This window comes from Pectinophora gossypiella, chromosome 3, assembly GCF_024362695.1.
Source record: "Pectinophora gossypiella chromosome 3, ilPecGoss1.1, whole genome shotgun sequence".
Taxonomy (NCBI): domain Eukaryota; kingdom Metazoa; phylum Arthropoda; class Insecta; order Lepidoptera; family Gelechiidae; genus Pectinophora; species Pectinophora gossypiella.
The window spans coordinates 15,671,653-15,687,754 of record NC_065406.1 but is presented as its reverse complement, the minus strand read 5'-3'; positions in this window follow the sequence as shown (position 1 = coordinate 15,687,754).

Below are 16,102 nucleotides of genomic sequence, written 5' to 3'. Positions count from 1 at the left end.
TTAATGTGTAATGAAGAATACCAAATTAATTATTCTACTAGTAGAATGTAACCTAGATTATATACGACATATGACATGTAATACGAACTATTACGAATAAATGAATATGAATATGAATACAAGAACGTCCCCTCCATCAACCGGAGGTGTATGGAGCATACTCCTAGAGGTGTTTTTTACAGCTAATAGCCACAACCCACGACTCAACGTGCCTTCTAAAGCACGAAACCACCTTACTTTTTCGCACAGTCACGTGATTCAATCCTGCAATGTCCTTACCAAACGAAGGGCAGTCTCACATGGTGTCTTCAATGACCCCATCGGGAATCGAACCCAATTCCAGAAAGCCTAATGCTCTAACCACTAGACCACAGAGGCTGTTAAAATATAATAATATCCTAACAAAACATTTCATGTTAGTACATACAAAAACTCTAAGACGAAACACATTTCTGTGACCATAAAAAATGGTGAGATCCAATGAAATAACCAAGTCGATTCATTTATCCAGTACTATTTACGGGAGCATCATTCCAACAACTGTCATGAAATGACATCTAATTCTTTTGACTAACGACATCTGAGGACATATCACAAATGTGATCCCTAGTTTGGTTAGGACATTACTGGCTGATCACCAGATCGTTCGAAAGTAAGATGATCCATTCGGAAGTCACGTTAGGCCGTAGGTCCCGGTTACTACTTACTGATGTAAGTAAGTAGTCGTTACATGAGCCATGTCAGGGGCCTTTGGCGGCTCAATAGTAACCCTAATGCATAATGAGGTTGGTACTCCTCACAACCTACACGATACAAGAAGAAGAAGACTAACGACATCTTTTGGTAATACAGTGATCGTACCAATGTAAAACATCTTTATCATATTAATAAATTATTGACTTGGCAATCGCAAATATCCAGAGGATGTCTTGAATGTAGGTATTAAATAATACATAATAAATACTTGAGCTAATCAATGAGTATTTAATTTAAAACAATAAATACATATATTACAAACTAGCTTTTGCCCGCGACTCCGTCCGCGTGGCGTGTTATAAAAGAAAGATCTTTGTGTGTGTGGGAGAAAGGTTAAAAATGCTTAATTTTATTATTTTTAAATGAGGTTACAGTATAAGTAGCTCAGTTAAATAATGAATTGTTATTAATTTCTTGATTATTAGTTTATGATTTGGTTTGATATTTTAGGAAAATACGATCAATTTCGAAAATTTAAACAAAATTTAAAAATTACAACAGAAATACGCCGTGAAACGTCCGCCTGGAAAATTCAACACAAAACTACCTACGAAAGATTTGGACCATCGAAGAATAGTGAAAAGTTCGCCCGCAAAATTCAATATTTGACACGACCATCAACGACGTCTGCCCTCACGCGTCTGCCGCGTTCCGGTTGCTCACTCGAGTATCTGCCCCCCCTCCGCGCCTCGCCACCGCTGTCGCCGCCCCACAGACGCCGCCGCGGCCGCGACATTTCTTGGTTGCCACTACCGCGAGCTATAAATTTCAAGCCTCTAACTCGCTTCCCGTTCCCAGGGAATTTTTTAACTTTGCATTCACTAAGGTATATAATATATGCATGTCAAATTTCAAGCATCTAACTTATGCAGTTTAGATTTTTTCATACAATTTTTTTTACCCGCCAATTCCCATTTTTCAAAATACAGCCATAACTAAAATTTATATTTACTAAGGTATGCATGCATGCTTTTATTCGTAGCATGCATGCTAGATTGAAAACATCTATCTTACGCGGTTTAGATTTTATCATACAAATGTTTTTTTCCCGCTAACTCCCGTTCCCGTGGGAATTTTGCAATATCCAGTTGCAACTAAGCTTTAAGTTAACTATGGTACCTGCATGCCAAATTTCAAGCGTCTAACTTAAGCGGTTTAGATTTTTTATACAAAAGGGTTTTCCCGCTATTTCCTGTTCCCGTGGGAATTTCGAGAATTCCTTTCTTAGTGCACCTCTACGGTACCTAAGCTACGTCCCTTCCTAATTTCAAGTGCCTACGTTTAGCCGTTTAGGCTGTGCGTTGATATGTCCGTCATTCAGTCAGTCAGTTTCTCCTTTTATATATTTAGATATTTCCGTCATACGTGATTTCTATGTAACTTTAACCATTAAGGCTGCTCACGCGACGGAAGCTTAAAAAATGGAGTAACTTCTCCCGTTTTCCCAAAATTTCTCTTCACTACTCTGCTCCTATTGATTGTAGCGTGATGAAAAGTATACTATAACCTGCCCAGGAGTATGAAGAATAATTGTACCAAGTTTCATTGAAATCCATCCAATAGTTTTTGTTTCTATAAGGAACATACAGACAGACAGACAGACAGACAGACAAAAATTTCACTGATTGCATTTTTGGCATCAGTATCGATCACTAATCACCCCCTGATAGTTATTTTGAAAATATATTTAATGTACAGAATTGACCTCTCTACAGATTTATTATAAGTATAGACGAAGTGAATTGTTGAATGTATAATGTCATATTTATTCAAATAAAACATATCACGAATCCTAAAGTATATTTGAAGCAATTCAAACTATGCTGAGGAAGATATAAAGAATTCTATCAACGCGAAATTCGTGCCTTTTCACATTTGGACGAGCATTATGGTTGCTCTGCCAGTGTGAGCGATTAGATTAGAATTAATATAGTTTTTAAGAATGTAAAATCGATATCACAGTTACGATATTTTTGCAAATGTTTAATCTTTTGTAATAAAATATCTAAATTTAAAAAGTCACACGATATAAGCTTATATAAAACTTATAAATAAAACAAAAATCTTATATAAAAATCGATACATTTTTTTAAATAGCCGATGTAGCGATGGATGCTGTCAAATGCGTGCAAAAAGTACTTTCGGTTTTGATTATGCTGATTTCCAAAGAAAACTTAATTATTTAGTTAGTAATATAGAAGAATAAAGTATTTAATTTTGTTCTCTTTGAAAAAATGATTTTGTTTTAATTTACCTCACTTTCACAAACAAGGTCGTTTCGTATAGTTTTCAGTCATCTTAACATAAAATATTTTTATAAACTAGACGATATCCCGAAATTTTCGATTTTCGGGATCTCGCGAAACTAATATTTATATTCCTGCGGGATCTCAAATTTACGATCTCGAGTCAAGATTGCGTTCCCTAGTACCCAAACCTCACTGCACTTTCTTTTAGACCATCGTAATAGGCGGTGATAGTGTGTAAAGTACTTATATTATTTTAAAACGTTTTATAAATTGATATAAAAAATGTTTTAATATAAGTCTGTCTGCCGTCGTCTGTTTTTCTGACTCGTTATAATCTAGGAGTCTTCAAAGCTGGAGTGAATGCATTTTCTAGGTAAGCGTGATCCAGTCTAGACCGCATCGTCACTTAACATCAGGTGAGGTTGTGGACAAACGCGAGCCAAAAAAATTAAAAACGCTCACCGCTTTCACAGGCGCCACAGCCCACTTCTCACCTCGCTCGAGCATGTATAAATATGACATGACATGACGACTGAGATGAAATAAACTGTGCAATCTAAGGCATCGTTTGTTGTTACCTCACAGGCGATATGAAAATTTCGACTTGAGAATGTGTTGAGTAGGCTTACGTTTTTTTATTGTTAATTTTTACATAGGTGTACAGTACGAGTAAAATGCGCCTATCTAATTACATCTTTATTTTATAAAACTTAAATTATTGGCGGGCAAAATGTATTAAAAAATAGTAGACTATTTAATTTGGTATACTTGCACCTGCCCTTGGTCTTGGTTCCATACAAGACCATTAACCCGGCCCCAGGGGGAACAGAGTCATCTTCTCTGCCCTCCACTGGGGCAATTCCTGTTCGGCGCGTCCTTGCCGCGGGGGTGGGCGCCTCTTACTTCAGTAGGCCGGAGTGAGATGGTGGCTGAGTTCGAATAGGGACCCAGACCTACGGGGTATAACGTAGAACCCTTGCCCAGGGATACGGGTGAAGACCTCAACGGCTGCAGAGGCGGAGATGGGAGCCATCGGTACGGCAATGCAGGACGGAAGGGGCATGTCACAGGGACTGTAACCTGGAACCTGACAGAGGGCAGCAGTAACTGTCAGTACTATTCAGAGGCAGAGGACAGGAGTCCTAGTATGGCTTTGTAATAGACTACTCTGGGCGCCATCCCACTCGCGTCAGACAGAGTACTGCGGGGCGGAAGACAAGAGGGAAACCACTGCCCTATTTTTCCCTAAAAAGTAGCATGGAGAGTATTCGGAAAATGCTACACCGACAAGAGCGTGGCTCTTAAATTGATGATGATGATGACTTGCACCTAAATAAAAGAAATAATTACAAAAAGACTCTTAACTAAGTACATGGCAATTTTTTTTTGAATGTGGTTTTTCGCCCGCAACGATCTAGGTACTAAGATCGCGCAACTAACAAAATATATGCAATTGTTTTAACGTAACCACTTTGAATGCCGTCTAGTTGATTGTGCAAACAAAGTACAGGTGGTAAGTAGTTAAACAAATAGTCAACAAGCCAATTCCAAGAATAAATAGCTTGAAAGATAACCATATTCTTGCACACAAATATGTAGAAAATCCTCCACGCATGAGTTATATTCGCAGTAGTTTAAGGCGGATAAGACGTTCGTTATTTAAAAAACATGACAATTCAAAACAACACCTATTGAATATGGACATTTTTGAATTTGAATTTAAATTTGAATAAATCGGTATAATTGTTCATCACAAATAATGCCTCTACTAAATTTTCTACAGAAAATAACGCGTCCACTCCATCTATATTCCTTCCCCCATACGATTACTCCTTACATTATACCTTAGAGTAATACACGAGTAATAAAGAGTACCACACTCCAATTTACAGAGCTTCAGTATTCCAGAAATGATTCTCAGGTTATCTTGGTCTATTTGATGTTATCTTGAAGTTCATATACCCGTATTGCTTGTATTCTAAGAGCCAGCGGCCCCCACACCAAAGTTATTTAATGAAAACAAAAAACAATACGAGATGAATGAAAGAACATTTTTTTATGACAATAAGTTTTTGAGTTTTCGTAACAATGTTGTGCGGGTAATTTGCACTATGATCCAAACATTAAGGATTTCACGCGCACAGAAATTTTCAGCTTTTATAAAGTAACGGAGGTCCGGCGGCCCCTGGCTCTTAAACTATTGCATGTTCACCAAGGAATTCTTTTATGCATGAAAACAGCTAGGGAAAAGAATCCAGTTGATTGCACTTTGTAGGAATTGAGGCGGTAGAAGTTGCACTGTTGGTTATTCAAATCACTACATTTTGAAATAAGAAGGTTTTACCATTGTCTTTTATTGTAAATATTTAAGATAGCACGATGACTTGACTTGTACTACTGATATTCTACATAATAATATACTCAGACAATTTGCAGTCACTTTCACACCAAGCCCTAAATTAGGCGATAAGGTAACAGGACATATCACCATTTATTAGCGGAACTCCTTTGTAAACGACGCAGCAACATTTTTATATTAATATTATGGATTTTATACTTTTTATAATTTATATTAAAGCTCCTTAGTTTATAAGAATTACTATGTTTTATTCTTCAATATGGTGTGATTTTCTTTGGTTTTATCTCTTCATTTTGATTTTAAGTTATTTTTTTTTTGAGTATTTTCCTTTTTATTTATTAAATAAAAATAATATTCGGTTGCGACAGGAAATTCCACTTGATATCAACTCAGAATCATGGTCTAAATCATCCCCCTCAGTATTTGTTACGATGTCACTAACACCCATACTTGTATGGCACTTGTATGGCTACCTATACATACTTGTACGGGGTGTAAGTGACATCGTAACAAATACTGAGGAGGATGATTCAGCTTATTATTCTGAGTTAATATCAAGTACAATTTACCATCACAAAAGTAAAGAATTGAAAATAATTAAAAATAAACTTTAATAAACACACAAAAAACATTAATTTTGCGACAGAAAATTTCACTTAATATTAACTCAGAATCATCCCCCTGAGTATTCTTTACGATGTCACTAATACCCTGTGTATGTATTATCAAAAATATATTTCCATATATTCGTCAAAACGTACTGTGGCCCGAGTAGGTACATTTTAAAAATCCCAACAAATCTGTGTTGAGGCTTCGACCAATAAGGCGAGACGATAACATCTAATTTGTATTCAGCACTCATAATGCTGCCAACGGACTTATTCTGGACCCTATTTTGGTTTGAAAGGAATCTCAGACCCTGTCATTTTATACTTTACTAGCTTTTGCCCGCGACTTCTTCCGCGTAGCGTGTTATAAAAGAGAGATCTTTGTGTGTGTGGGAGTGCATATCAAGTTTCAAGCATCTAACTTATGCAGTTTAGATTTTTTCATACAATATTTTTTTCCCGCTAACTTCCATTTCCGTGGGAATTTTGCAATATCCTGTTGCAACTAAGCTTTAAGTTAACTAAGGTACCTGCAAGCCAAATTTCAAGCGTCTAACTTAAGCGGCTTAGATTCTTCATACAAAAAGATTTTCCCGCTGATTCCCGTTCCCGTGGGAATTCCGGCAATTCCTTTCTTAGTGCACCTCTACGGTACCTAAGCTACGTCCCTTCCAAATTTCAAGTGCCTACATTTAGCCGATTAGGCTCTGCGTTGATATGTCAGTCAGTCAGTTTCTCCTTTTTTAAATTTAAATAGATAGGTTGCACAAGTATTAAAAAATAAAACCATACGTGTTACTATAGTACCTAACAAATATTGTAAATCAGTGCATTTAACATAAAACTACGGAAGGCAACAGGAAAAAATAAATTAATCGGCGTGTAATGTCAAACACCGCACAATTGGTAACGAATTATTTAAAATAAAACAAAAATCGACCTTTACATTATTACCCTTACCTTCATTTTTTTTACGTTGGGAAATGCGTTATGCATACCACGCCGCCCGGGGACGACGACGTGGTAACCCACTAAAACCGAACGGTGTTCCTCCTTGCCGCCGTGTGGCGGGGATACGGGAACGCAATTGCACACAACCGCGTCCCCGCCGGCGGATGCCCTTTGGGGCCCAGCGCCCATGCGAGCGCACCTTTATTTTTTTTTCATTTTTTCTTATTTTTTTTTTTTTTTTTCATTTTTTCTTATTATTTTTTTTTTTTTTTTGGGATATTCGTTACGCCCGGGGCGACGACGTGGTTATGTGGGACTCCCCGGGTGTCCTTTACCTTCATGTACCTTATTTGCTTTCAGCATTTTAGAACCTTACAATCAAACATTCCCATAACACAAACGGCTTTCAAATAAACGTAATAATTCTAAAATTAATTTAGGATTTAGCATAGTAATGGCATAACACTTAAATATCTCCCGTGGCGAGGAGCGAAAGTGATAATCCGATTCTAATCATCCAATTTACATGGGATATTATTAATTTGGTGATTAGTTTATGTATATTAGAATTTAGTTTGCACGTAAGGGTTAGATAGATAGATAAATGATTTATTTGGTCTACAGACACACATGCATACAATACAAATCAACAACAATACACACCACATACAAAATGTTTAACACACGCCAGGTATGTATGTGTGCTGTAGCAGCGCAAAACGGTCATAGCTCAGCGCAAGTTTTTGCCCTTTCGAGCAAATCGCTGATTTTCAGCTACAACCCGGATAGAGGAAACCGCGGATACGGTAACCGAACTAATTGACGTTGTTTACAATTAATAATTAATGCATGCAGAAGATAATCGTAAAAATGCGTTGTAAAATTACTGATATATCTACGTACATAATAAAAAGATACTTGTTTGATATTTTATAGGTACTTATATAATAACAATCTAAATGCATAGACAAAATAACTATAAGTAAAGCAGTGTTCGCCACCTATGCAAGAAAATGTGAATTTTCTTGTTTCTGACAATATAGAAGTTTTGACAATATAGGGTTATTTACAATGAAAACGAACTGTAAACATGTAGTGCGTTCAGTTGTCCAGGGTTTTTGAGTTTGGTAATCCACCTCACAACACGATAGAAGAAGTTTTCATCGCAGAAATGTTGTCACACAATCTGACTCTTACCGTGTGCCGCCTTAACGCGTAAGTGTGAGGGAGACAGACAAACAGTTTTTTAAAACAACTTCCTTCATTATGCAAACTGCTAAAGAATATTTTTTTCTCACTTAATCTTTCGAACGCCGGAACGCGGATCTCGACCAGACACAATGTAAAATCTATTGTGTCTGGTATCTCGGCATATGAGAGGTTAAGGGATGTTCAAGGCAAAAGTGGATAAACACTATTTGAGTTTGCTTCCACCTTAGACCACATAGCTGCTTATGACCAGCCGGGATCGTGATTAAACGCAAATTATTATTATAAAAAAAACGTATCAAGATTGATATTAAGGCTGCAGTCTCCGCAAAATTGAGTCGTTGTGAGTTTTTGGTGACAATTATTTTACTTTTTTAAGCAATATTACAATAGTTCTTTGACTACCGTTTATTGTACATAGAAGTCGTCATCATCATCAATTTAAGAGCCACGCTCTTGTCGGTGCAGCATTTTCCATGCTACTTTTTTAGGGAAAAATAGGGCAGTAGTTTCCATCTTGCCTTCCGCCTCGCAGTACTCTGTCTACCAATAGAATAGAAGTAGTATACCATTATTTTTTTAAAGTACATTTAGTTGGTTTACATAAGATAGAGCGACTTCAGGTATAGTGAAGTCAGCGGGGGTGCTCCCAGAGAGGGGTGAAAATATTCAAATTCCGAATTCTGCAACCGAGGACAGGGCCCTTAACAATCGAGAAGATCCAGAATATGCCCCCGCGAACCCCATGGATCGATTTGGTCTCGATACGGAAATTAGTATGGAAGGGCCGATGTTTATAATAATAAACATTGTTACTGGAAAATCACAGGATTTCCTTACGTCCCTTATTTTCTCGCGTCTTGCTTCCGACTACATGGTGAATGTTATCAATAGCCGTAAGTAACATAAAAAGAAACGCGTCTTGCTTCGTCTTTCTGGATTTCTGGCTGGACCGTTATACACAACATAGGTAATTAACACAAGCACCAGTTGTGGAAACACAATAACAAAGAAGCATTGAATGATGTGGAATGTGATACAATACGATTGTTGCCTCATATAATAGGCTAGTTTCCAACTAGTCAAATCAGTTACTTTTTACTAAACGTCAAAGCACGAAATTACTATGGAATTTGTGTGAAAAAGCATTCTGTGACGTCATTGAAAACGTGGTAAAATGTTGGCCTTATTCCGTTTTTCTTGATTAAAATTCATAAATAAAAAAAGAAAATGTTTTTCGTTAGTTTCAGATCTGTCTTCATTTAGTAATCAAAATTTTAATATTTTCTCTTGAACGTATAGTCCACGACCCAATTTGTGCATATTTCGGCCCCACAAGCTTTGCTCCCGCATCACTCTATCATAAGAATTATGTTGGCCAGGCAGTGGGATGTACACACGCTGTTCATGTAAGACAACTATCAAGTTAATGAAATCACTCTTCAAGACAAAACATAAACCGCAGCCAGTAAATCCACTTGCATAAAAGCGCTTGCAATTCTCAGTGGGACATACATTAGGGTTTTTCTGTTTGTTTAGTTTGCCGTGTTGCTAGCGTTGGGATCCGTGAATACTTCGCGCTTCTCTCAAAAGACGGTTGTCATCGTATATATTATAAGTAGTAACGTAACTTCCTCACAAAATAAAAAAAAAAAACGAAAGGACGTTACTGGCTGATTACCAGATTGTCCGAAAGTAAAGATGATCCGTGTTTCGGAAGGCACGTTAAGCCGTTGGTCCCGGTTACTACTTACTGATGTAAGAAAGTAGTCGTTACATGAGCCATGTCAGGGGCCTTTGGCGGCTCAATAGTAACCCTGACACCAGGGTTGATGAGGTTGGTACTCCACCTCACAACCCACACGATAGAAGATAGAAGAAGAACAGAAAAAAAATATCTACCTGATTCACTGCTCATCTCTATGTATATTGTGCATCAAAGCTCATATGAAATGGGACGCCCATGTTTACTCAAAACGGAAAGTAAAGCTTTCTGGAACCTTCTTCAGTTCAAAGTGTTTTAAAGGTCACGTGGAATACTTTAAAGGTTGTAAGGTTGAAATGTTAGAATAATAAATTATTTGAGCTTTCACAGGGTCGATCTCAGGTACTTACTTCTTTTTCCGAACGGTTTTAAAGCATCTTAGAGATAAAAATACTTTGCTTTTTATTCTATTCACTATTTTAATACTTACTACATTATAGGGAATGCAATCCAGACTTGAGACCGCAAATTCGAGATCCCGTAGTATTGGAAATATCAATCTCGCGAGTCTATTTCATAAATAATTGTAAAGTTCCCACCGGGGTAAGCAGAGACTATAGAATTCCATTTGCTTCGATCCTGACACACTTCTCTTGCTTCCTCCACATTCATCAATCGCTTCATACACGCACGCCGGTTCAGAGTAGATCGTATTAAACCTTTTCTAAGGACATCTCCAATCCCCCGGTGGCGGTTTCCCCGGTGGGAAATAGGCGTGAGTTTATATATGTAAAGTTAAGATGGCTGAAATGGATAGTAAATACGAAACCTTGTTTGTGATAGTTAGTTTCATTAAAACATTTTTTTTATTGAAGATATCAAGAATCTTTATTTTTCTATAAATAATTTAGCATAATCAAAAGAAAAAGTATAACCCAAAGAGTTTCGCCCAATCCCGTCAATCTCGAATCGGATCATGTCATTTTGGATTTATCTCGAAAAATTAAACGAGATGAGACCGGTTATAGACATCGGTCCCTGTTACATGGGGTTTAAACATAATATATGTATAGGATGTTAATGACACCGTAACCGTACTTAGGATTATGATTCAGAACATGATTCTGAGTTGATATCAAGTGGAATTTTCTGTTGGAAAATTCATGGAAATTTTAGTGCTTTTGTTAAGTACTAATTATTTTCAGTGGCATACTCTTGCGATGGAAAATTTCACTTGATATCAACTCAGAATCATGGTCTGAATCATCCCTCAAAGTTTTCGTTACGATGTCACTAACACCCTGATGTAGTTACTAATACACTCGTGCATACCCCTTCGGTGATACAGGCGTGATACTATGATATGGTACCTATATTTTTTGTAAAATAAAAAAATCCGTCAAACAAACTCAAATAAACAACATCACACGACGTAAAAGTACACCCAGACATCGGCTATCGCTCATCATGTCTAGTACATCATGATGGATGGACCAGCCCCCAGCAAACATAATAGGAAAACAATCACTCAATGGGCAAAAGATTCGCTTTTTAATTTCACATTGTTACAACGTCACTGCGTGATCGATGCCTTATTGCGGAGTATCGAAATGGGAACAAGGCATATTGATTATTTTTAATGATTTGTATTAAAAATAAAACAATTTGAAATTTGTAAAAAGAATCCCGACTCAAAAACGCGCTTTTAAAAAGCGAATTTAAATTATTGTATATTCTTCTGTCGTATGGGTTGTGAGGTGAATTACCGACCTCATCAACCCTGGTGTCAGAATTACCATTAACCGGGCACAAATCTGGAAAACCAAGCGAAATCAAATATCTGTGATCCAAACATTTATTTATTTATTTATGTTTATTTGGGATAACAACAGCTTAATCTAAATGTTTTACAATGTTACTAACTAAACCAAAGCCAATAACAGCTATCCTCTAATTATTACTTGCAACATTTATTCAACCTAATAAAGTTATACTTATAAAAACGAATTCGATCGAATCGAAATCGAAGTCATGCGTTTATGATATCAGGGATTCCGAACAGATTTTTTTTTTTTGCCGTGACAAAGGTATTGTAGATTTGACGCAGATGGCATTAACTACTTGGCCGGATTTCCGAACAGACCTATCAAGGAGTTGCTTATTTAAAATGCTTGTTGAATAATCCGATTGTTTTCCAGAATATTTATTTATCGACGTGTCCTCCTCCTATTACATGGGACTTAAACATAGACTAAAAGAAAATGCATTTCTTCTTTTTTTTTGACGTAACTTATTGTACTTTTGCCGCAGGTGGCATTAACTACTTGGCCGGACAAATGCGGAGCGCTGAAGGCTCTCACCCGGTACAACGTTTAAGACAACAGGCCTGAGGGTGCCCAGTTGAGCGCGAACCTCGGCTCAGGGCGTCGTCTGAGAGGAAAAAATATTTGAAAAATTTAATCGACCCTAGTGGGTCGATAGCAATAAGCGCTGATTGAGGGAAGTCGTCGACCACACCGGCGGGGTCGGTATCGGGGATGCGTTTCTTCGCGGCAATGACATCATGAAACGTCTGAAACAGACGTATAACGCCAATGATGATGATGCAACATAGCCGACGATGAGTGGGTACTAGACACGTCTGCCTACCCGTTCGAGGATACAGCCGTGATCCTGTTATGTTCTTATGCTATTAGAAGATGTTGATGTTTCAAAAGATAATCTTTGAATTTCGACCTCAAAAGTAACAAAGATCGGAAAAAAGTTAAAAAGTTAAACCATAATCTGCCGTAAACTTTTAATTGAAGGTTTTTGTATAATTAAAAAAGATTTTAAGTATCAATTTTAGTTTGTTACTGCTACTTTAAATGAAAATGAGTTAATACTTAAAGCTGTTTATTTAAACCGTCAAACGATTCACGTAATTGCTTTAAGTATTTTATTTGCTTGACTTAAAATTGAAATAATTTACTACTTTTTAGAAGTTAAGTGGTTTCAGTCGATTTTACAAATAAAATTTATTAAGTTAAAGCTTTTTGAATTATAAAATACTATATCTAAACAATATCTTTAACAGTTTCATACTTGAACTAAGTACTTAATCAAAAATGTTTGGTTAACTATTAAGAATCAATATAAATATAATAACTGTTAAGATCTTAAATTGATGTTTTGCTTGGGGTACAATTTCAGTGGGTATAGTCGACGGTGGACGAGCTCGGTGAGGTGTGGGTACTTTAACATGACATAACATAACATAACATAACGTAACGTAACGTAACGTAAATAACATGAAATAACAAATACTTTATTGCACAAAGAGGAAATACAAAATACAACCACAAAATGGAAAAAGAAAGAGTACAACAGGCGGCCTTATTGCTAAAAAGTAATCGCATCCAGGCAACCTTTAAGTACAGGAGATATTCAATATCATATAATATAGCGGGATAGTGCAGCATGGGAATACCTGTGCATTTAAAAAATAAAATACAAAGATAGATAGTCTAACAAGTACACAAACTACATAATAATAATTATGTACGTACATATATAATTGTTATAATAAGTAAATAAATATCAATACGCAAGCTTCAGTTCATTTTGCGATGGATGCGTCTGACTACCACAATTGTAATATAGTCGTGAACTTATATTATGTTAGATCAGCGCCCAATACCTCATTCTATGCCCAAACATCAACCACCTCAATCCACCATATTTTATTACCAATGTATACGTATTAGTGGAAGGTCCAACTATTTAGGGTCCAATTCTCAAATTACCCAGCTAATCGCACCGGAGACAATCTCAGGAATCTCTGAGAATGAATACACAATAAACGATAATATCGTACCAAATGATCCGTCTCATTTCCTCAGAGCTGATAGCATCGCTTGCAAATTCCACCATGTTACTTTTAGGGGTCTGTGAGCTTGACAAATGTTGGAAGGCCCGCGAAGATTTTAGGCACAATTTTTAGGGTAAATCTATTGGCTACTTTACAGTTTCTGGATAAGTATTTTAAAAAATACATACACTTATTTTATGGCTATTATAATATTTTATTTTCTCGAAAAAAACTTTATATTATAGGAAAAAAAAAAACATATTTTTCTTCATTAATATCAAATTTCGCGCGACAACAGTTGGTCGCGTGACATTTTGCCCAGAGATGTCACATTTCAATATAACCAAAGAAACTGTCAAACAGTATCACTTAAAACCTGACAGATAGTTTTTGATTATTTTGTAAAATAAATAAAAAATAAAATCAATTTATTTCAGGCATGTAACCCATATTTACATTAGCAATTATGAAATGTGTCACGAAGCTCAATCATGGCCGCCCGTGTTTAGGGTCTTGTGATATACAGATAAAAAATCGCATTCTTATTTGTAATATTTAAAAATAATAATTATTTAATAATAATTATTTTTAAATATTTTATTTTTACAAAATATAATTAATCAAAATATAATCTAGTAAAATTATTTTATTAGAAAGAAACTATTGGATAATTATTGTTAAACTACCATATCTGACATATTTCATATTTTATTGTTACAACTGTCAAGAAGCTAATTGTTATAATTATGTTGTTACCGCCTGTATACCGTAAACAACATTTTTACAAGACATAAGCTTGGAGAACCGTGGTACCTCAGTTGCAAGAAAACTTGACTCTCATTGTGAGGTCGCAGGTTTGAATACCAACACTGGCCTAACCCAATGATTTTCGAATTTTTTTTTCGAATTCACCTTTGGATCTTAATGTGAAGGAATACTTAGGAAACCCACATACTTTTATGTTTTCCGACTAAATATTAATGTGTGTATATTTTAATGTTGTAAATTTATATGTGTGTCGTAGGTTTAACCTAAAAAAACTTTTTTATTATTATTATTATTACATACATGAGAAACGTAAATTAAACGTAAGTAAACGCCAATAATGGGCTGGTCCTTAGGGTTGAAAAGTCAGACAGGCAGTAGCTTCTGTAAAAAATCTGGTTCTTACGTTTAAGAAAACGAACTCTGTGAAAAACAGGATAACGCTAAGGAGATAGATAGAAGCTAGGCGACGCATGGTCAGTTACGCCAACTGGGAATATGGTCCAGAACTTATGTGTATCTTAGCTGTACATACATAAACGTAAACAACCTATATACTCGTCCCACTGCTGGGCGCAGGCCTCCCCTCAATCAACCGGAGGGGGTATGTCGCATAGTCCACCACGCTGCTCCAATGCTCCAATGGTGGAGGTGTTTGTATGTTAGCTGTAATTAAAGTTAAATGATTTGGTTTTACAGCAATAACCCGTGTTTAGGGAAACTCACAAAGAGAAAATTAAATCAAAAAGTCCCAAATCGAAGTCCCCGTCCGAGGCCGATATTTTTTTTCGATTTAATTTTCTCTTTGTAAATAAAATGAACATTTGCGATAATTATGTCAGAAAAATAAATTTGAGAAAATAGCCTACAACAAACTGTGAGCCGTTTTGAGTGTTTTCGTAACATTTATACGTAAAACGGTCAACTGTTACTTGAGATTGTATCTCACGAAATTTTCTTTTTTAGATACCTTTTCCACTTACTAATTATCAGTAGAAAATTAAAAAAAAGCCAACTATAAAATCAACAAACCACAACAAACAAACAAACTAACAGTCAAAAATGTTTCTACAATCGACGTTCCCTACGTATACTAGTCAAAGTGAAAGAAAATTCGAACTGCACTGGCAACTGCATTACAATGTACACATTAAATCACATCTCCTGGCATTTTTATTTTTTCGTAATTCGTTATAGTTTAGATTTTAAATAGCCCGTAAATAATTCTAAGTGCATTCTAAGTGCATCAAGGAATTTAAAGAGTATTCAAATTGCCGCTTAGAATGGAGTACCGCGTATGCCATCCCTTTCACTCACACGCACACTACGACATTTGACACTTCGAACACTTTTGGCGGGAACACGTCGTTACAGGTTAGCTTACGAGAAAAATATTTTGTATTGGTTGTTTTTATGGCTAAAGTGTAAAATTCAGTTTAAATTTACGTATGATTAGTGTCTACGTGGAATAAAAATGGCGGGAAAAAGAAGGCTTTATGGACGACTCGAAAATGAAGTCTCAAGTTTCGAAAAAAGAGCAAGATCGCTTTTTAAGAAACCGTCACAAGGATAAAAGTAATGGTATTAAGTACCAAATTAAGATAAATTTAATTCATTTTAGCTTTAGGTAATCTGTAACTGCTTTTAATG